Source organism: Chiloscyllium punctatum, chromosome 36, assembly GCF_047496795.1.
Source record: "Chiloscyllium punctatum isolate Juve2018m chromosome 36, sChiPun1.3, whole genome shotgun sequence".
Lineage (NCBI taxonomy): Eukaryota > Metazoa > Chordata > Chondrichthyes > Orectolobiformes > Hemiscylliidae > Chiloscyllium > Chiloscyllium punctatum.
Window position 1 is genome coordinate 63,268,483 of NC_092774.1, and position 21,942 is coordinate 63,290,424.

General features: G+C 45.4%; 1 long non-coding RNA gene and 2 other non-coding genes across 3 annotated transcripts in view; 1 reads left to right on the forward strand and 2 right to left on the reverse strand.

Moving 5' to 3' along the window:
• The window catches only part of LOC140460585 (uncharacterized), a 220,555-nt gene that overhangs the window by 60,817 nt on the left and 137,796 nt on the right, over positions 1-21,942 (reverse strand). The gene's annotated exons all lie outside the window — the stretch shown is intronic.
• trnan-guu (transfer RNA asparagine (anticodon GUU)) lies at positions 2,918-2,991 on the reverse strand. The gene has a single exon. It is a non-coding gene; the product is annotated as a tRNA-Asn (tRNA).
• On the forward strand, positions 17,623-17,694 carry trnak-uuu (transfer RNA lysine (anticodon UUU)). Its single transcript has one exon. It is a non-coding gene; the product is annotated as a tRNA-Lys (tRNA).

Consider the following 21,942-nt stretch of genomic DNA (forward strand, 5'->3'; position numbering starts at 1 on the left):
GACTGTCTCTGCTCAATCGGACAGGTCATCTTTCATTCTCCTCTAAATCCGCTTCCCAAAGTGTTTCTAAAGGTTCACAAAGCTGGAGACTGGGATTTCTGTTTTGCTTCATGAACATTTGAACATTTTTCCATTGCCTAACTGACAATATTTTGCCAAAATTTCTTCCCAATTGTACGCCTTGCCTCATGTCCAGGGATGAGGAATTTCGATTTTGGCGAGACATTGCCAAGGTTGAGAATGTTCACTTTGGAGCAAAGAAGGTTAACTGGAGATTTCCTGGGGCTGTTGGTCATGATGGGAGAAGAAGCGGTGGGAATGGGCAGATGAATGATGAGAAGAACCAATTGCCACTGACCAGAGTCAGTTACCTGAGGACAGGGATTGAAGTTCTTGAATGAAAAGCAGCACTTGTGCCTAATAAACACAGAGAATACTACAGAAAGCCAACAGGTCGAGCAGCATCTGTGGAAAGGTAAACAGAGCTGACGTTTGAGTCTGGTACGTTGTTTGTTCAGAACCCGAGTTTCCTGCATGGCAATCAATTCCCAGACATGAGAAAACGGGACTTTATTGAGACGGGTTTTGTGAAGTTTGAGCGATAATGCAACCAACAGGAAGTCATTTAAAATCGCCAGCGAAGAAAGCATAGCCAGCAGGTTAACACCCTGGGCGGGGAGCCCCAAAGGATCTTTACACCAACACCTTAAGTGTTCGGCCACAACTACACGCCCAAAGTTGTGGTCTAAACTTTCTCATGGAATAGTTCTAACAGGAAAGGTGAGTATTGGGCTTGTCCTGTCCGCGCCATAGCCCCAACGTTTCCTGTTCCCCTGGATTTGATCAGGACAGAGGAGGCTGATGGGAGATCGAATTGAACTACACACATTGATGAGAGATAGAGCGGCTGGGAAGGATCCATTCCCATGCGTAGAGAGATTAATAATCAGGGCCGAAAATAAGAAGCCACTTCAAGAAGTATGGGGTTCATTCAGCAAAGCTCATGTAGAACTGTTTACAGAAAATTGTGATGAAAGTCTCTCGAGTTTCTTTGATGAGAAGTGTTGATGATGCTAATACAATCGATAGGATGAACGTAGATTGGTCAATGTATTTGGTGACAGTTCTGTTCTAGCCCTGTGAGCGAAACCTGGATCTGAAGGAGTAGAAGGGACATTAACAACATCGATCTGAAATTGGACACGTGACAAGAAACAGAGCCATCATTAACAGTTGGCTTTTGAACTGGACAAGGTTTCTCGTGAAATTAGCTTCAGGCTTGAGGTATGCAAGGTCAAGATAATTGAGGTAAAACACGGAAACGCTATCCTCATTTGCAGACTGTGAAAGGATTACAAGACACAAATTAAACATTTTCGAGAAGTGATACAGGGGACTGGGAAGATAAGTATTATAAACTGGGAACAACAAAGTTCTGGAGCACAACACTTACATTCAAAGACCGAAAACATCCAGGTCCTGATTAATCAGATTGCATTGCGGTGCTTTTCTGCAAAACATCCACTTGCAATGTCCTACAAAAGAGTGACAAAACCCATCCCTGTCAGCCCAGGTGAGAAAATCCGAAGGGATGAACGCATGCTTATTTTCTGAAGTTTCAAAGAGCTTAGACTGGGTTTTGGTGATTGTTTCTTTTCCACTCCCAGGAGCCGCAGTGGTTGAGGCGTTGAGTTGGGGAGAATAAAATGTGCCCGTGAGCAGCATGTGGGGCTATTTCAGCTTCCCCTCATCTGACTGCGCTGTGAGTTGACTCAGATGTTCTCAGGGACATTTACTGACGCCAGACAGTGAAAGGATTCTCATTCCCGCAGATCGGGAATTCAAACCGTATGCCGGCTTCAGGACAATGAGAAAGATTAATTGGGGTGTGTGAAGAAGCTGTGAGCTGCATTTCAAACAGGTAGGTGGAGTCAGATGCATCATCCATTGCGCCCCGGTCCTGTGCGTATCTCACGCCACCATGCTGCAGAGTTCTGACGTTAACACGGACATGCGCAGCAATGGGTTCATTCACAAGGTGAACAACTAAAGATAATCACCGTCACTGATTCCCTTCCACAGGCCCAACTTTGTGAAGCAGTATCTTTCACTGGCAAAGGAAACACCCTTGTCCTCAGGTGCCTGCTTCATTTCGATCACGATTTCAAACCCCTCACTCTTCTAGTCTCATTTCCAAACACTTTGCTCATAGCCTCAAAAGAAGCTCTGTGGGTGTCTGCTTGTTCCACCCGAACAGGCAGTGGGTTGCAGATTCCCACCATTCCCAATTTCAGTGAAATATTATTCCCTCTCCACTGATTTGAATCTTAAAGAAGAAGACGGGGAGCAAACTCCCTTTCTTTTCGACGACATTTCTCATTTTGTACTCGGCAGGGTTCGCACCTGCGTGGGGAAACCGCAATGGATTTCATGTACATCGCATTAACCACTCGGCCCACGAATACAGAACCACACTGACAGCTTGACTTCCCAGGTCTGTCTGCCTGTGGAGCTGAGAAAGAGTCAATCATGGCAGAGTTTGTTTGAATCCAATCACTTCACAGTGATTCGAAAGGGTTAAATATCTTCACATGGTTTTGCAGATATTTAGGTGTTTCACCCCAAAAGATGAAATGAACTTTCAGTTAGAAATTGCAGGAGGAACTCAGCAGGTCAGACAACATCTGTGGAACGAGAATCAGAGGCAACATTCCAGAATTCTGTTTTCTCCGACAGGTCCTGTCAAACCTGCCGAGTTTCTCTTTTGGTCTCGTCTTCTCAGCACACGCAGTCCCTTACGTAAGACATTAATTCAATTCAGAAACCCCTTTGTGGAGAAGATTTCCGTTTGGGGAACATTTTCCTGACCCCATTAAAAGCGCACAGCTTCAAGGACAAAGAAGGGTAGCGAACACACCGCCCCGGGGTGGGCTCGAACCACCAACCTTTCGGTTAACAGCCGAACGCGCTGACCAATTGCGCCACAGAGACAGGCGCTGCCGGGGGCGGCGCCATCGCGTAGTGATTTTATAATTCAGCCCCCCGCCTAGAATTACAATTGTCGTCTATCAGTTTTACTTTTCCATAATCAAGCCTGGGAGATCGATTGTGGAGATACCGGGGACAGTCTGCAGACACATCCATGTCACGAGGAACTAGCTTTCTTACTCCGGGGCCGTCGCCCTTCCAGCCTTTCAGCGTTTTGCCTGTTCCCGAGTTCTCTCATTGGCTCGGAGGCGACAAGGAGTTTGTATTCCTGATGTGCAGTACCGACAATTCTTTCAATGTCTCAGATCAGTTCATGTGCCGAGAACATCAGAGTCAACCTCCCGGCCTCTTCAACAAGGGGACGGTGTCTGGAATGTCTCTGCTCAATCAGACAGGTCATCTTTTATTCTCCTCTAAGTCCGCTTCCCAAAGTGTTTCTAAAGGTTCACAAAGCTGGAGACTGGGGTTTCTGTTTTGCTTCATGAACATTTGAACATTTTTTCCATTTCCTAACTGACAATATTTTGCCAAATTCTCTTCCCTTGCCTCATGTCCAGGGATGAGGAATTTCCATTCTGGGGAGACATTCCCAAGGTTGAGAATGTTCGCTTTGGAGGAAAGAAGGATAACTGGAGATTTCCTGGGACTTTTGGTCATGATGGGAGAAGAAGCGGTGGGAATGGGCAGATTAATGATGAGAAGAACCAATTGCCACTGACCAGAGTCAGTTACCAGAGGACAGGGATTGAAGTTCTTGAATGAAAAGCAGCACTTGTGCCTAATAAACACAGAGAATACTGCAGAAAGCCAACAGGTCGAGCAGCATCTGTGGAAAGGGAAACAGAGCTGACGTTGTGAGTCTGATACGTTGTTTGTTCAGAACCCGAGTTTCCTGCACGGCAATCAATTCCCAGACATGAGAAAACGGGACTTTATTGAGACGGGTTTTGTGAAGTTCGAGCGATAATGCAACCAACAGGAAGTTATTTAAAATCGCCAGCGAAGAAAGCATAGCCAGCAGGTTACCACCCTGGGCGGGGAGCCCCAAAGGATCTCTACGCCAACACCTTAAGTGTTGGGCCACAACTACACGCCCAAAGCTGTGGTCTAAACTTCCTCATGGAATAGTTCTAACAGGAAAGGTGAGTATTGGGCTTGTCCTGTCCGCGCCATAGCCCCAACGTTTCCTGTTCCCCTGGATTTGATCAGGACAGAGGAGGCTGATGGGAGATCGAATTGAACTACACACATTGATGAGAGATAGAGCGGGTGGGAAGGGTCCATTCCCATGCGTAGAGAGATTAATAATCAGGGCCGAAAATAAGGAGCCACTTCATGAAATTTGGGATTCATTCAGCAAAGCTAATGTGAAAGTGTTCACAGAAAATTTTGATAAAAGTCTCTCGAGTTATTTTGATGAGAAGTGTTTGTGATGTTAATACAATCGATAGGATGAACGTAGACTGGTAAATGTATTTTGTAACAGTACTCGTAAACGCATCGCCCTCTTGTTTAATTGATTCGACCCTCCTCATCTCTATGTACCGGAATTGATCCCCAGCCTATGTCGCAACTCTGTAACAAAATGCCTCAAAATTACTGAGTAAATCCTGAGTACCAGATCAAGTCACAATGCAGTGGTCCATGAGCATTGAAAGTAACATAAAACGTACCATGGCAACGATTGCTCTGAGATAATTTGGGTGACGAATTTTCTTAATTTTTTACTCGAAATGAATCACATCTTACTCATTTCAGTGTTCTTTAATATGGACTGGTATTAATTCCCATAGCACTTCACCGTTCTAATTCTGTGATTGAGCCATTTATTGGCCTCGATGCATGAGTAGAATCTGTCAATTTTCAAGTGCCACCGTTAAGCCACACCTACAAACTTGTCTCCCATTCACTCTCAGCTTTCCCTCATAACCGAGAAACGGGGACAGGAAGAAAACGAACGGGAGTAAAACTCAGTTTGAATATGATTAGATTGCCAGTTGAAGAAAGAGCGAATTTTCCGCACAAAAAGCAAAGTTTCACGGGAACATTGCACAATATGGATGTCAAACTAACGACCTCAGAATAAAAATCTTTTGTTCTACTACTGAGGTATTCGAACATATAGTCAGGGCGTGACCAGTTCTTTTATCAGGGCAAAATAACTTTTTTTAAATTTACGAAAATACATACATTTATCAGCAGAAGTCCACAGCTCCAATGCTTTCTGCTCAAAACTCAGGAAAATCATTAAGATTCCACTTCCTTTTTGCTTCTTTCTCAACGCTAACATCCAGTTTCTTATGTTTCTCTTCTTGAATGTAAAGTTGTTTGTCTTTTTTTTGCCTTTATTTGAAAGCAAATTCGTTTCAATATCAACAAAACTGACAGGCAAACCTGACACACAAACAGCCACTCGCTGCCACATATCCCCAATTCTCACTTTCAGATTTGCAAACGTCAATAAAATAAAGGAAGTAAGCAGTTGAGCTCGTTTAGAAAGTCGATGACTGACTTTTATAGGTGACTCGCTTGGGCCATTGCCAACGCTGCTAGCAGGTTTCGTGATCAGGCCATAATCTCCCTCAGTTTTGCTGAGCCTGTACTCGGTTCATTGGGAGATTAGGACCGGGTTGCAGTCGACCCCGACTTAAGTTGCATTGTTGCTTTTCACTGGCAGCAGAAGATTGGAGATTATAGGACCAGAACATTACTGCTTTTCTATTTTTTCTTGTGTCGTTCCATCTGGGACTGAGGAAAGCGAATCATTATCGGGAAACCAAGAACATTACGTTTCTAAAGATTCAAATGCAGGAATTCAATCAGTTATCTGTTCTGTGACTGTGTTTGTCCGAATATTGGTATAAGATGCCTGGGTGTGCCTGTTTTCGATATTTCAAGAACAAATAACTGGAGAATATTTTCTTGCAGATTGTGTCCCCAATAACAGGCCGGAAATGTACAACAAGGAAACGGTTAAGATTATAGGAACATAGGAATATGAGTAGGCCATTTAGCCCCTCAAGTGTGTTCCAACGTTCAAAGAAATCATGGCTGATCAGAGGCCTAACTCCATTTATCTGTCTTTGGCCCATGTCCCTTAATCCCTTTCCTGAATAAAAAAAAGTTTCGGATTTAAAGCTGACAAATGATCCTGTACCCACTGCCGTTTATGTAGGATATTTCCAAACATCTGACAAACTCAATGTGTAGAAGTGCTTCTGAACATGTACTCTGAAAAGTCTGGACCTAATTCTATAATTTTGCTCCATTTCGACTTACAACTATTTTGGTGAACAGCCGGACTTCCTGACTCAATGCACCAAAGAGTCTGAGATGTGAAAAAAACAGTAAGATCACGAAACCGGAGTGTTAGCGAATTCGAGCCAAATTTAAAAACAGAATGGTGTAATTATCCGACAGTGAGACCCGCCCGGGTCCTGGGAGACAGAATGAGAAGCAGATGTTCAAACTACAATTACTGAAATAGCAATTGTCCTTTATCAGTGTGACTTTACCAAAATAAAGGCTGGGACATTCATTGTAAACGGTCTGACCACAGACACTGCAGACACACTCATGTCACAGAAACCACCCCTGTGTGGGGATACAAACAGAGTGGTATGGCAGCCTGTCTGTAATTTCGTTCGTTTCACTTGCATTGTCACTTTTGTCTCGCTTTAGAAACACGAACTGACTGAGCGGAATACAGTCTTTCTCAGCCGTAATCATACGGTGCTTTTATAGCACTATCAATACTTTAAGTATTGGTCGAGTAATTCGGGAACGTGGTAAGAAGCCGAAGGCTCTCACCGTGTTCAAACTTTACCAAATGTCTACAGAAATCATTAGCCAACATCGGGAAAAAGTGCTTCCAGAAATTCCTGAGGAGTTTCGGGGTTTGATAGGCCTTGAACTTAAGTGGAAGGAAGGGAAGCCCCGATGCAGGGTCTGCCTGACCCTCTTTAAAAAACTGTCACCAGAAATTCCAGCCGCCACACGACGTCATAGGACATGCCCAGTGATGGCCTGCAGTAATTGTGACGCAATAATGATACTGGCCCCAGGAACATGAATATGTATTCGGCATGGGTCACGTGGTACTGAATCCAAAAAAATAGTTTTCAGAACATCTGCTTCTCATTCTGTCTCCCAGGACCCGGGCGGGTCTCCACTGGTGGATAATTACACCATTCTGTTTTTAAATTTGGCTCGAACACCCGAGTGGCCAGGGACAAGCATTACCCTCCTCAACAAAGGTGACAGAGATCAGAAGAACACCACCCTGAACTCCACAAGTGTGTAACCTCAACTTTCTACATTGGGCCAGTATATCACTGTGATGATATTTAGTTCAAATCCTCAAATATTTGTTGGGGAAGCGGATGAGGAGGGAAAGCTGCAAAAAATGCCACGCAGTAGCCTTTCCAGACAAGTTTTCAGGTTTTCATCTGGTGTGCGACATACACGTTCGAGATTGAAATCAAAAGACCTTCACTCCTGTCGTGAAATATGCTGTTGCGAAGATGTATTGCTGTTGTGCAAATATTAACGTTGTCTAAATTCCAACATTCTGCTTTTCGAACTGTGATTTCGCTCAGAATTTCATGATTTCAAGAATCACCATGTTCAAACGTAAACACAATGCCCTCAGAAAGAATTAGCCATTCCAATGCTTCCCGATGCAGGGCCGCCTGACACTCAGGGAGGTTTCTTTGATAAACTGTGTCCAAGCATTCCGGCCGGACGTCATCGGACATGCACGATGATGGCATGCAGGTATTGTGACACAATAATGATGCAGGCCCCTGGAACATGAATATGAATTAGCCGTGGGTCACGTGGTAGTGAATCATTCAAACGAATGTTATTCCATGTCCAGGGATTTATTTGAGGGATGAGGTAAATGGGCAAGAGTTACACCTGGGGTTCACTCTTCCTTCACTCCCATCACCCGCCCAGAGACCCATGGCACTTTGTCCTGCAACAGCCGAAATTGGAACACCTGCCCGTTTCCCTCACCTTCCTCAGTATTCAAGGGCCCGAACATACCTTCGACGTGAAGCAACAGTTTACCTGCACATTCTACAGCCAAGACTACAGCATTCCCTGCTCACAATGTGCTCTCGTCAACATTGGAGAAACTAAGCGGGTGACTGCTTCGCAGAACATCTAGGTTCTGCCCGCAAAAAGGCCCTGAGCTTCCAGTTGCCTGCCACTTCAGCACACCACCCTGTTCCCTGTCCAGTATCTCTGCCTCAGGCTTGTTGCAGTGGTCCAGCAGAACAATTTTACACTTGGGGACACTACAGTCGTCCTCAATATTGAATTCAATAATTTTAGAGCCTGAACTTCCCCACATCTTAGCCCCCAACGACGCACACAAGGCCTTGTTATCACGTAGTCTGCCAGTACACACCACCTATTCTTAGCCCTTAACAGTTTCCTTTAACAGCTATTCACCCTCCCAGACAGATCGCTCTCAACTCCTTTGTCTGTCCAACCATTCTTGTCTCACTTTGGGCTCTATCCCTATCTACCATTTACTCCGCCGCCTTCCTCCCACCCTCCCATCTGCACATTAACCGACATTTTCCTAATCATCACCAGCTCTTTGGAAGGGTCACCGGATTCTTCTTCACAGAAGCTGCCAGACCTGCTGAGCTTTTCCAGCAACTACTGTTTTTGTTTCTGAAATACAGCATCCGCAGTTTTTATTCAGAAAGAGTTGCAAATTGGTTCGAGAGACAGAGTGAGAGAGTGAGTGAGACAGAACAGCCATGAACCGTTGTCCTCCGTTCTCAATCATAACGTAAAATCATTGCAGTACGATCACTTCCCTCACCCTGCGTCGTGTTGGCTTGTGACGCAACGGGAGCGCGTCTACCTGCTGCTTACAAGATTGCGCGTTTAAATCACATCAGGCTCAGTGGGGCGCAATATCTGCTGCTTCAAATCAAGAAGTTAGATCTCACGCTGCTGGTGTCGAGGCTGTGTAAACATAAACTTTGGATAAATTGCCACCTTATGTTGGTCCAACTGTCAGTTCACTCAGAATCACAGAATGTGTCACAGCCCACCTTTGCTCTGCTGCTTCTCCAAAATGAGCAATGTACCTTTATTCATATCGTAATCTTGCCTTCTCCCTGTATATCTCTGCATTGTTACTTTGACCATGACCACCCCGAAATCCCTTCTGTGTCCATTGAATCTGCCTCTCTGTCACTGTCAGGCAGCCTTTCCTGATCCCAGCCACTCCCTCTGTGAAAACGTTCTACTTAATATCCGTTCTCCCGTGTCTGCGTGGGTTTCCTCCGGGTACCCCGGTTTCCTCCCACAGTCCAAAGATGTGCAAGTCAGGTGAATTGGCCATGCTAAATTGCCTGTAGTGTTAGGTATGTGGTAAATGTAGGGGTATGGGTTGGTTGCGCTTCGGCGGGTCGGTGTGGACTTGTTGGGCCGAAGGGCCTGTTTCCACGCTGTAATCTCATCTAATCTAATCTTAATATCACTTTTCCTACTCTTCCCAATGACTTTTAGTCTCTTCCTATTCGCTTTCGATCCTTTCAGGCGTGGGAGCATTTTCACCAAAGCGGGAATCATACGCCTAGACCACCATACCATACACAATGGGCCCTCTCACCTCCCGAAGCAGCTGGGACTTGCTCACTTCGGAATACATTCTACATTCCTCGAGGAATTATATGCAGCGAGAGTTTCCAGAACATCTGCTTCTCATTCCGTCTCCCAGGACCCGGGCTATCTCCATTGGTGGATGATTACATCATTCTGTTTCTGAATTGTTCTCTCACACCCGAGCGGACAGGTACAAGCATTATCCTCCACAACAAAGGGAACAGAGAACAGGAGAGCACCACATGTGCGTCACCTCAACTTCCTATGTTGGGCCAGTATATCAGTGTGAGATATTTAGTTCGCATCTTCAAAGGCAAGATACAGAACATAGCACCAGTGTAGGGGAAAGCTGCTAAAGGAAACATCGAGAGGAGAGTCGAGGATGGCTTCGACCCATCGACTCCAAGATTAGTTGTGAATTTCACTGTTTGTTAATCTTCCCAGATGCACTCCGATGTTCAGCGATACACGAATTCAAACAGCAAAGGCGGTAACTGTGCAGGTTCTCTCTCTCTCTCTCTGTCTCCTGCACTGTCCTCACCATGTGCTTCCTTTGTCTGCTCTTCTCCCTTTTAAAACAGCTGTTGTTTTGTCTTTTTTTTCCAAAGTTCCAAAACAATGCAACAGCATATAAAATAGGAATTGCTGCTTCTGGAATTCGAGGAAATCACCTCCAACACCTAAAATACCTCAAAAAAAAGAGCAGCTCTTCCAGCCAGAAATTTTTCCCATCCTCCATCTTGGATTACCCAGAATCCGGTTCCCCATGGGAGACTGATCAGCAAGGTTAGATCTCATGGCAGACAGGGAGAACTAGCTATTTGGATACAGAACTGGTTCAAAGGTAGAAGACAGAGGATGGTGGTGGAAGCTTGTTTTTCAGACTGGAGGCCTGTGACCAGTGGAGTGCCACAAGGATCGGTGCTGGGCACTCTACTTTTTGTCATTTAAATAAATGATTTGGATGCGAGCATAAGAGGTAGAGTTAGTAAGTTTGCAGATGACACCAAAATTAGAGGTGTAGTGGACAACGAAGAGGGTTACCTCAGATTACAACAGGATCTGGACCAGATGCGTCAATGGGCTGAGGAGTGGCAGGTGGAGTTTAATTCAGATAAATGCGAGGTGCTGCATTTTGGGAAAGCAAATCTTAGCAGGACTTATACACTTAATGGTAAGGTGCTAGGGAGTGTTGCTGAACAAAGAGACCTTGGAGTGCAGGTTCATAGCTCCTTCAAAGTGGAGTCACAGGTAGAAAGGATAGTGAAGAAGGAGTTTGGTATGCTTTCCTTTATTGGTCAGAGTACTGAGTACAGCAGTTGGGAGGTCATGTTGCGGCTCTACAGGGCATTGGTTAAGCCACTGTTGGAATATTGTATGCAATTCTGGTCTCCTTCCTATCGGAAAGATGTTGTGAAACTTGAAAGGGTTCAGAAAAGATTTACAAGGATGTTGCCAGGGTTGGAGAATCTAAGCTATAGGGAGAAGATGAACAGGCTGGGGCTGTTTTCCCTGGAGCATCGGAGGCTGAGGGGTGACCTTATAGAGGTTTACAAAATTATGAGGGGCATAGGTAGGATAAATAGACAGTCTTTCCGTGGGGTCGGGGAGTCCAGAACTAGAGGGCAAAGGTTGAGGGTGAGAGGGGAAGGACATAAAAGAGACCTAAGAGGCAACTTTTTCACACAGGGGGTGGTACGTGTATGGAATGAGCTGCCAGAGGATGTGATGGAGGCTGGTACAATTGCAACATTTAAGAGGCATTTGGATTGGTATGTAAATAGGAAGGGTTTGGAGGGATATGGGGCGGGTGCTGGCAGGTGGGACGAGATTGAGTTGGGATATCTGGTCGGCATGGACGGTTTTGACCAAAAGGTCTGTTTCCATGCTGTACATCTCTATGACTCTATGACTTCTGGGTTATGGGCCCAGCACGCTCCCGCTATGCCACTCTGTTCTGCTCCATGGCAGTTTTTTCTAGAGAAGTATTCAGCTTTTCATCTGGACTGTAGCATGCACGTTCGAGATTGATGTCAAAAGATCTTCACTGTTGTCGTGTAATATGTTGTTGCGCAGACATAACGACGTTGTGCAAATTTAACTTTGTCTAAATTCCCACATTCTACTTTTCGAACTGCGCTTTCGCTCAGAATCACACAATTTCAAAAATCACCATGTTCAAACATAAACACAGTGCCCACAGAAAGAATTAGCCAACATCCGGAAGAAATTCTTCCAAACGTACCTGGGGAATTTCGGTTTGATGAGTTTCGAAATTTAAGTAGAAGGACGGGAAGTTTGCCTCGAGGTTGTTTAATGTGGAGATGTGTCCCACATGTAAACTGATAGTGGTTGGCCATCCCATGTTTCCCGATGCAGGGCTGCCTGACCCACAGGGAGGTTTCTTTGATAAACTGTCCCTAAGACTTCCAGCCGCTTCATGACTTCATGGCACACGAGATTGGGATGGCAGAATTGCGGGAGATGGATCGGACCCGGTTGAAACAAAGTGCAGACTGGGTGACTGCTTCACAGAGCATCCATATTGTGTTCGCCAGAAAGATGGATTGTTATTCCCAATCGGTGATAACAAGTAGACAACAATTACATCAGGCAGCACTTGCTTTGCAATATCGTGCTCATAGATCTCACTTCCAGTTGAGCAAAGATCACTCAACTCCGGATCTCTTCATGTTCCTGGCACAAACACGGGGCAAACAGCTGAATTCCCGAGCTCTTAGCGATTATCCTCTACATTTACGTCCTATTTGACAGACTACTTTCTCAAGGAATCATAAACCTCGAGTCAATGGGCATCATAAAATATTTTTATCTCTGCCATAGTGGGTATTTACAAATATCAAGCCTTCTGACCGGAGTAGATCATAACAAGGTGACTTTATTTAAGCTTGTACCACTTATGTGTGGTAGAATTCCGTAAGCCGAGCTTGGAGACGCTCTGCCATTTTCAGTGCAGACTGCATATTAGTGCACATTCTGTCTCAATAGTTGCATGCAATATTGGTGTAAAATAAAGTTTTTGTTCAAAGTTTGTGAGAAGATTTGTAGCTCGGGTACTCGTTGTTGTGGTTCTGTTCGCCGAGCTGGGAATTTGTGTTGCAGACGTTTCGTCCCCTGTCTAGGTGACAATCTCAGCGCTTGGGAGCCTCCTGTGAAGCGCTTCTGTGATGTTTCCTCCGGCATTTATAGTGGTTTGTCTCTGCCACTTCCGGTTGTCAGTTCCAGCTGTCCGCTGCAGTGGCCAGTATATAGGGTCCAGGTCGATGTGTTTGTTGATTGAATCTGTGAATGAATGCCATGCCTCTAGGCATTCCCTGGCTGTTCTCTGTTTGGCTTGTCCTATAATAGTAGTATTGTCCCAGTCGAACAATGTTGCTTTTCATCTGCGTGTGTGGCTACTAAGGATAGCTGGTCGTGTCGTTTCGTGACGAGTTGGCGTTCATGGATACGGATCGTTAGTTGTCTTCCTGTTTGTTATATGTAGTGATTTGTGCAGTCATTGCATGGGAATTTGTACACTATGTTGGTTTTGCTCATGCTGGATATCGAGTCCTTTGGCCTGGTGAGATGTTGTCTGAGAATGGCTGTTGGTTTGTGTGCTGTTTCTGAGTCCGAGTGGTCACAGTAGTCTGGCTGTCAATTCAGAAATGTTCTTGATGTCTGGTAACGTGGCTAGTCCTTTGGGTTGTGGCATGTCCCTCATTCCATTATCTTTCCCTTAGGCACCTGTTGATGAACTTGTGGGGGTATCCGTTTTTGGCGAATACATTGTAGAGGTGTTCTCCTTCCTCTTTTTGCAGTTCTGGGGTCCTGCAGTGTGTTGTGGCCCCTTTGAACAGGGTCTTGATGCAACTTCTTTGTGTGCGTTGGGGTGGTTGCTTTCGTAGTTCAGGACTTGGTCTGTGTGCATGGTTTTCCTGTATGCCTTTGTGGTGAATTCTCCGTTCGGTGTTCTCTGTACCATCACGTCTAGGAATGGGAAATGGTTGGATGACACCTTTGTAATAATTAAAAACACAGAAATAGAAAACACACACCGGATCATCAACGCCACACTCACAGGAATCAGATTCACTGGAGAGGAAGAAAAGGACAACATACTTTTATGCATTTCAAGACCTCCTCCTCTGTAATGTGGACCTTTTCCAACATGTCACCATCTATTTCCCCACATTCTATCTCTTCCATGCCCTTCTCCACGGTAAAAACTGATGCATCTCCTCCATTTACTGCAGCTCCACACAAAAGCCGCCTTGCTGATCTTTGAGGGGCCCTATTTTCTCCCTTTTGACCTTTTGTCCTTAATGTATTTATAAAAAACTTTTGGATTCTCCTTAACACTATTTGCCAAAGCTATCTCATGTCAGCTTTTTTCCCTCATGATTTCTCTCTTAAGTATGCTCCTACTGCCTTCATACTCTAAGGATTCATTTGATCTCTGTCTATACCTGACATATGCTTCATTGTTTTTCTTAACCAAAATCTCATTTTCTCTAGTCATCCAGCATTCCCTACACCTTCTAGCCTTTCCTTTTACCCTAACTGGAATATACTGTGTCTGGACTCTTGTTATCTCATATTTGAAGGCTTCCCATTTTCCAGCAACCTGCGAACATCTGCCCCCAATCAGCTTTTGAAAGATCTTGCCGAATACCTGATTCTCCCACCAATTTAGAACAACTTTTAGATCTGATATATTATTTTCAATCACTATTTTAATGTTAATAGAATTGGGGTTGTTAGCCCTTAGGTTTTGCACCCTCTCCAGTAGGTGCATCCACATTGTGCATTAGAAAATTTCCTTATACACACTTAACAAATTCCTCTATTTGGCAGATAGGTAAATGGGCAGGAGTTATGTCTTGGGTCCACTCTTCCTTCATTCCCATCAACCCTAACCCCATTGCCACCCCAATAGTCCAACGGCACTTTCCCCTGCAACTACCGAATGTGTGACTCCAGACCATTTACTTAATCCCTCCTCACTATCTAAGGGACCAAACATACCTTCCAGGTGAAGCAGCACTTTACCTGCACGACCAACAACCCAGTCTACTGCATTTGCTGCTCACAATGTGGGCTCATCAACAATGGGGAACACGAAGCATAAACTGGGTGACTGCTGCACAGAACATCTACGTTCTGCCCGCAAGAAAGACCCTGAGCTTCCAGTTGCCTGCCAATTCCACACCCCACCCTATTCCCTGGCCAACATCTCTGTCTCAGGCTTGCTGTAGTGTTCCAGCAAAGCTAAGCTCCAGATGGAAGACCAACGCCTCATTTTCCACTTGGAGATCCTATAGCTCTCCGTCTTCAACATCGAGTTCAATATTGGTTTGGACCCGAACTCCCCCATGCCCTTGACACCAACCTCACCCACACGAGGCCTTGTTATCACATAGTCTGCTGTTACACACGACTTATTGTTAGCCAGGAACAGTCTCTATTAACAGTTATTCACCCTCCGACACAGATCGTTATTCACTCCTTTGTCCCTCCAATGTTCTCCCTCTGAATTTGCAGCAAACAGAGCAATGTAGACTGATATCCCTGAGCCAGCGGTTTGTCCCATCTCCAGGAACAGGGCTCTCTCTACTGGCGGATAATTAAACTATTTTGCTGTTGCGCTGACGTGGGGAGACTGTGTAAATATAAACTTTTTCTCAATACCCACCTTCCGTTGGTCGAACTGTGAGTTCACTCTGTGTCACAACACGTGTCACAGCGCATTTGGAGGCCCACCTTAGCTCTGCTGGTTCTACACAGCAAGTAAATGAGAGTCTCTATTCGTATCATTCCCTTGCCTTCTCCCTGTAAATCTACGCATTGTTACTTTGATCATGTCCACCGAATTCCCTTTTGTGTTCTTGAATCTGCCTCCTTCTCACGGTCAGACAGAGATTTACGGATCCGAACCACTCCCTGTGCGAAAATGTTCTTCCTCATGTCACTTATTTTCCAAATGCCTTGAAATCTCTGCCAATTTTTTGGGAAATTGAAAGGATTCTCATTCCTGCACATGAGGCTGAATTGATTAACTTTCTAACGCAAAGGACTACGGATGCTGAGAATCTGAGACAGAAAGAGGAACTGCTGGAGAAACTCGGCAGGTTTGGCAGTGCCTGTGGGAGAAAACAGATTTCTGAAATATTGTCTCTGATTCTCTTTCCACCGATGGTGCTTCACCTGCTGAGTTGCTCCTGCAATTTCTGTTTTTGCTTTGAACTGAAAGTTCATTTCATCTTTCGGGATGAAACAACCAGACTCGGCATGTGCAGATATTTAACCCTTTCGAAACCTGTGACGTGATTGGATTCAAACAAACCCAGCAATAATTCACTCTTTCTCAGCTCCACAGGCAGAGCGACCTGGGAAATGAAGCTGTCAGTGTGGCTCTTTATTCGTGGGCCGAGTGGTTAATACGATGGATTTGAGATCGATTGCGGTTTCCGCACGCAGGTGTGAACCTTTCCGACTCGAGTTGAGAAATGTCGTCAAAAACAAAGGAAGACTGTTCCCCGCTTTCGTATTTAAGATTCAAATCAGTGGAGGGGTCGGAAATCTGCAACCCATTGCCTGTCAGGGTGGAACAAGCAGATACCCACAGAGCTGCTTTTGAGGCTATGAGCCAAGTATTTGGAAATGAGATTAGAACAGTGAGGGGCGTGAAGTCGTGATCGAAGTTAAGCAGGCACCTGAGGATTAATGTGTTTTATTTGCCAGTGAAAGATACTGCTTCACAAAGTTGGAACTATGGAAGGGAAGCAGTGACGGTGATTATCTTTGGCTGTTCTTCTTGTGAATGTTCACATTGCTGCGCATGTCCGTGTTAACGTCAGAACTCTGACCCATGGCGGCGTCAGGTACGCACAGTGCCAGGGGCGCAATGGATGACGCATCTGACTCCACCTCCCTGTTTGAAATGCAGCGCACAGCTTATTCACGCACCCCAATTAATCTTTCTCATTGTCCTGAACCCGGCATACGATTTGAATTCCTGATCTGCGGGAATGAGAATCCTTTCACTGTCTCGCGTCAGTAAGTGTCTCTGAGAACATCAGAGTCCCGTCACAGTGCTGTCAGAGGAGGGGAAGCTGAAATAGCCCCACACGCTGCTCATGGGCACATTTCACTTTCCCCAACTCACCGCCCCAACCACTACGGCTCCTGGGAGCGGAAAGGGAACAAACTCCAAAACCCAGTCTCAGCTTTGTAAATCTACAGGAAATAAGAAAACTGTACATCCCTTCGGGTCTTCCATCCTGGGCAGACAGCGTTAATTTTAAATGGCTGTCCAGTCAGTGCCGATTCGTTTTGCCTGAAAAAATCTTGCTTATCTCATCCCAGCATTTCTTGCCACAGAGAACTGTGCGGCAGAGTTCATGTATATATTTCCTTGTATGGTATTTTGTAAATAACATTCGTTTGCTGGTTGTTTGTGTGGGGTATTTCAGGTTCATTAGCCGCTGTTTAAGTGTGTTGGTAGGTTTGTGGGCGACCATGATGCTGAGAGCGTTGAGTTGTCCGGACATCATTTCCCAGATGCCTTTAATGTAAAGTAATGTGGCTAGGGTTTCTACAGACGTTGTGTCTGCTTGTGTCAGTTTGTGGATGTGTAATCGGCACACTGGGTTTATTGGGTAGGCAAAAGTGTGGACAACAGATGCTGGAAAGCAGAGGTTAGATCAGAGTGGTGCTGGAAAAGGACCTGCATTTACTCTGCAGAGTGGGAGGGGGGGGTTGAAATTTTGTGCCATAGGTCGATGGAGTTGATTGGTGCGGGTGTCCTGGAGATGTTCCCTCAAACGCTGTGACTTGACTTTGCGAGGAGTCTCAAGTCTCCCAATGTAGAGGAGACCGCATCGGGAGCAATGGATACAAGAAATGACAATGTTGGATGCCTGCTAACTGCCGCGGCCCAGGTTCGATTTCCGTTCAGGAAAGTAATTTTCAGTAGAGCTGACGGACCTGGCCCGCATCTCCCTGGTGGTCTAGTGGTTAGGATTCGGCGCTTTTACCGCCGCGGCCTGGGTTCGATTCCCGGTCAGGGAAGGCATTTCCTCGGAGTTTATACACTACCCGTTCTTCTTAAATGTGCTGTTCAGTTTTTGATTGATCTTCGTCGTTCCTGGGTGCTGCAGTGTGTCGTGGCTCGTTGAAATAGCATCCTGTTGCAGATTTGTTTGTGTGTGTAGGGATGATTGCTTCTGTAGTTCAGTTCTTGGTTCGCGTGCGTTGTTTTCCTGTCGACGCTGTTTTGAATTGACCATTGACTGTTCGCTCAACTGTGACATCGAGAAATGGCATTTTGTTGTTCTTCTCCTCTTTTGTGAATTTTATGCCAGAAAGGATATTGTTGATGGTGTTGTAGGTTTCCTCTAATTTGTTTCATTTTTTGATGTCAAAAGTGTCATCGTTGTAGCGGACCCAAAGTTTGGGTTCGATCGTTGGAAGGGCTGTTTGTTCGAGTCTCTGCATTATTGCTTCTGCGAGGAATCCTGACACTGATGGATTCGTGGGTGTTCTGTTGATTTGTTTGTCGGGCTTGTTACTGAATATGAAGTGGGTGGTAAGGCACAGTTCCACGAGGTTGACAGTGTTATCTTTGCTGATGAAGTTGGTGCTGTGTTTTTGTCTTGGTTCTTCGAGTAGTGTCTTCAGTTTTCTTTGGCCACGTTGATGTTAATGGATGTGAACAATGGTGCGATGTCAAAGGACAGCATTATTCCATCCCCTTCTATCTTAGTGTCTTTGGTGTTCAGGAATTCTTGGATGGAGTAAATGGGGTGGCGTGAATCTTCGATTTGGTGTTTTGGTCTTCAGTGGAGGCCTTTGACTCGTCTGTATATTGGTGTTCCAAGTAGTGAGACTATGGCCTGGGGGGGGGGGGGGGTGGGCACCTGGTTTGAAGAGGAGGAGAACAACAACAAAATGCCATTCCTAGATGTCACAGTACAGCGAACAGTCAATGGGGAATTTCAGACTAGCGTCGACAGAAAAACAAAACACACAACACAAATATTTAACCACAGAAGCAATCATCCCAACACCCACAAACGAAGCTGCATCAGGACATTATTTCAACGAGCCACGACACACTGCAGCGCAGAGAAACTACGAAGAGCAGAAGAGAAATACGTATATAGTGTTTTTAATGAGAATGGGTGCCCAATAAACCCAGTCCGCCGATTTCTCATTGATGCTTCCAAGCTGACTCACAAAAACTCGGTTTGTCCCTCCATTCTTTTCTGTTTTTTTTGTGGGTTTTGAAAGATTTCCCAATCCTCTGACTGAGTATTGGAGTTGGGAAGTTATGTTGTGGCTGTACAGGACATTGGTTTGACCACTTTTGGAATATTGTGTGCAATTCTAGTCTCCATCCTATCAGAAGGATATTGTGAAATTTGAAAGGGTTCTGAAGCACTAATGGGTCCACAGAGGGGAAGAGGCCCTTCTGCTGTCCTGAGTGCAGCAAGGGCTTTGCTCTTTCCTCCGATCTGCTGGCCCATTGGTGTGTCCACATGTGGGAGAGGTCTTTCAGTTGCCCTAAGTGTAGGAAGGCCTTCAACAGTAACCCAGCCCTGCTGAGGCACGAGTCCATTCACACCAGGGAGAAGCCGTTCTCCTGCCACGAGTGCGGGAAGGCCTTCAGCAATTCCTCCGCCCTGCTGAATCACCAGTGTGTCCACACTGGGGAGAGGCCCTTCAGCTGGCCCGAGTGTGGGAAGTGGTTCATGTTTTCTTGCAACTTGAGGAAGCACTAGCGCGGGCACTGCTACTCATTCAGCCAGGGACTGCACATTGCCAATAAAATAATCCAAAAAAACCCAAGACCGCAAGACCATCGGAGCAGAAGTTAGGCCATTCGGCCCTACTCTGTCATTCGTTAGTGACAAATGTAGTGCAGATGAGATTAGCTACAGTGTGGAAACAGGCCATTTGTCCCAACAAGTCCACACCAACCCTCCGAAGAGTAACCTACCCAGTCCCATGTCCCTCTGACTAATGTACCTAAATCTATGGGCAGTTAAGCATGGCCAATCCACATGACTTGCACATATTTGGATTATTGCAGAAAACAAGATCACCCAGAGAAAACCCACGCAGACACTGGGAGAATGTGCAAACTCCTCACAGACAGTCAGCCAAGGCTGGAATCATACCTGGGTGCCCGGCACTGTGAGGCTGCAGTGGTAAACACTGAGACACTACATGTTGCAACCCGAAGTTGGCAAGCAGGAGGTTGGGAGAATGCAGCAAGCCAGGCAGCACCAGGATGTGGAGTAGTCAGCGTTTTGGGTATTAACCCTTCTTCAGGACTGAAACGTTGACTTCTCCATGAGAAATAATTTATGGGAATGTTGCTGGGGGTTGTAGGGCTTGAGCTCCAGGGAGAGGCTGAATAGGCTGGAGCTGTTTTCACTGGAGCATCGGAGACAGAGGAGTGATCTAATAGAGGTTACAAAATCATGAGGGGCAAGGACAGGGTAACAGACAAGGTCTTTTCCGTGGGTTGGGAGAGTCCAGAACTGGCGGGCATAGGTTTAGGATGAGAGGCAAAATATATTAAAGGGACAACATCTTCATGCAGAGGGTGGTATATATATGAAATGAGCTGCCAGAGTATATGGGTCAGGTGCTGTCAAATGGGACTAGATTAATTTAGGATATCAGGTCAGCATGGGCAAGTTGGACCGAAGGGTCTGTTTCCATGCTGTATGTATCTCTGACTACTGGTCCTGATGTAATTTTAAAATAAAGTCCAAGTAACTTTGAATAGTTCAATCTTGTTGAGCTCACCTCCTGAAAAGTTTCAGATGAATCCCTCTGAGAGATACTGTTTAAACATGCTGAGTTGGACAAAGTAGCCCATCAAGTTCAACACAAACCCAGAGTTGAAGAAGTCAGAAGTCAGAACACCAAGGGGACGAAAACTGACCACAATATTCCAGGTGCAACCTCATCAACGTCCTGTATAACTACAACATAACATGCCAACATCTGTACTCAATTCCCGAACTGATAAAAGCCTGAGTGCTGAAACCTTGCTTCACTGCCTTTTGTACCGATGTTGTCAGAGATATAAGACCTACTTTAAACTGATCCACAATCCAGCTGCTGGGAGCCCAAAAGCAGAGTAGTGCTGCCTGAGTGTGTTGGGTAGGTAAGCATAGGTCGATGGGTCAAAACCATGTGACGCTATTGCTCAATGTCTCCTCATTTCCTCTCCCCCACCTTGTCGCAGATCCAACCTTCCAATTCGACACCAACCTCTTGACCTGTCATACCTGTCCACCTTGCTTCTCACCTATTTACTTCACCCTCATCTCTGACCTATCACCATCAAGCCCTACCTCCATCTACCTATTGCACTCCCAGCTGCCTTCCCTCCAGCCCCACTTCCTTCCCATTTATCTCTCAGCCCCCTTGGGCCACCCTTTATTCCTGATGAAGAGCTTATGCTCTAAGCCAAGACTGTGATGAAGCAACATCCTCAACAAATAGGAAATTGCTCCCAAGTCAGATTTCATCCCTTCTTCTGTTTCCCAGTTCTTTCAGAAATAAGGAATGTCTTTTCCTTCCACTACAAAGTGGTCTTCCACTTTGCGCTGTCTGAAGTGTTATCCCTCACCACTCCTTCAGACACCTTTTAAGAATCCTTTCAACCTGTTTTTCTAACAATTGTGGAGGTGACCAAAAGCAAACATTTCACTTCTCCTCAATGTCCCATTTCTCCTCCTATGAGCCATTTTGTCATGTTGTCTCTGTTACAAGCAGCCGAGTGCACTTGGTTTCTGAATTGAAATTTGGCCATTGAAGTGAACAGGATTAATATTTATCGATGGCTAGCTGTGTTTGCACTAACTGTAGTTATCCACCAATACGATGTATTTTGTTCCACCAAAACTGGAAACAATGATCTGTGTTTGTATTGCAGTCGGATGTAGAAAATCATCCCAGCGATCTTCACGTTATTCTAGCTTACTGAGGCCATAACAGCATTGCGTGGCAGTTTGATGTGACTAAAACTTGGATGGAAAGAATATAGATTGATGAGAAGTCACAATGACAGAGTGTGTGGCCACAATCGATCTGTCTGGCTTGATTATATGAGTGGCGGCTCTTCAAGAGCAACTTCCACTCCATCACTTCAACCAGCAAGAGGAGATAAGTGTGAACACAACATTTCAAATGTGACATTTACGCATTGCTTCGATGTTATTGATCAAGATCCTGGAACTCGCTCCTGAGCTTTTATTATAGACCACATCATATTTGTGAAGTAATTTAAGAGACAGC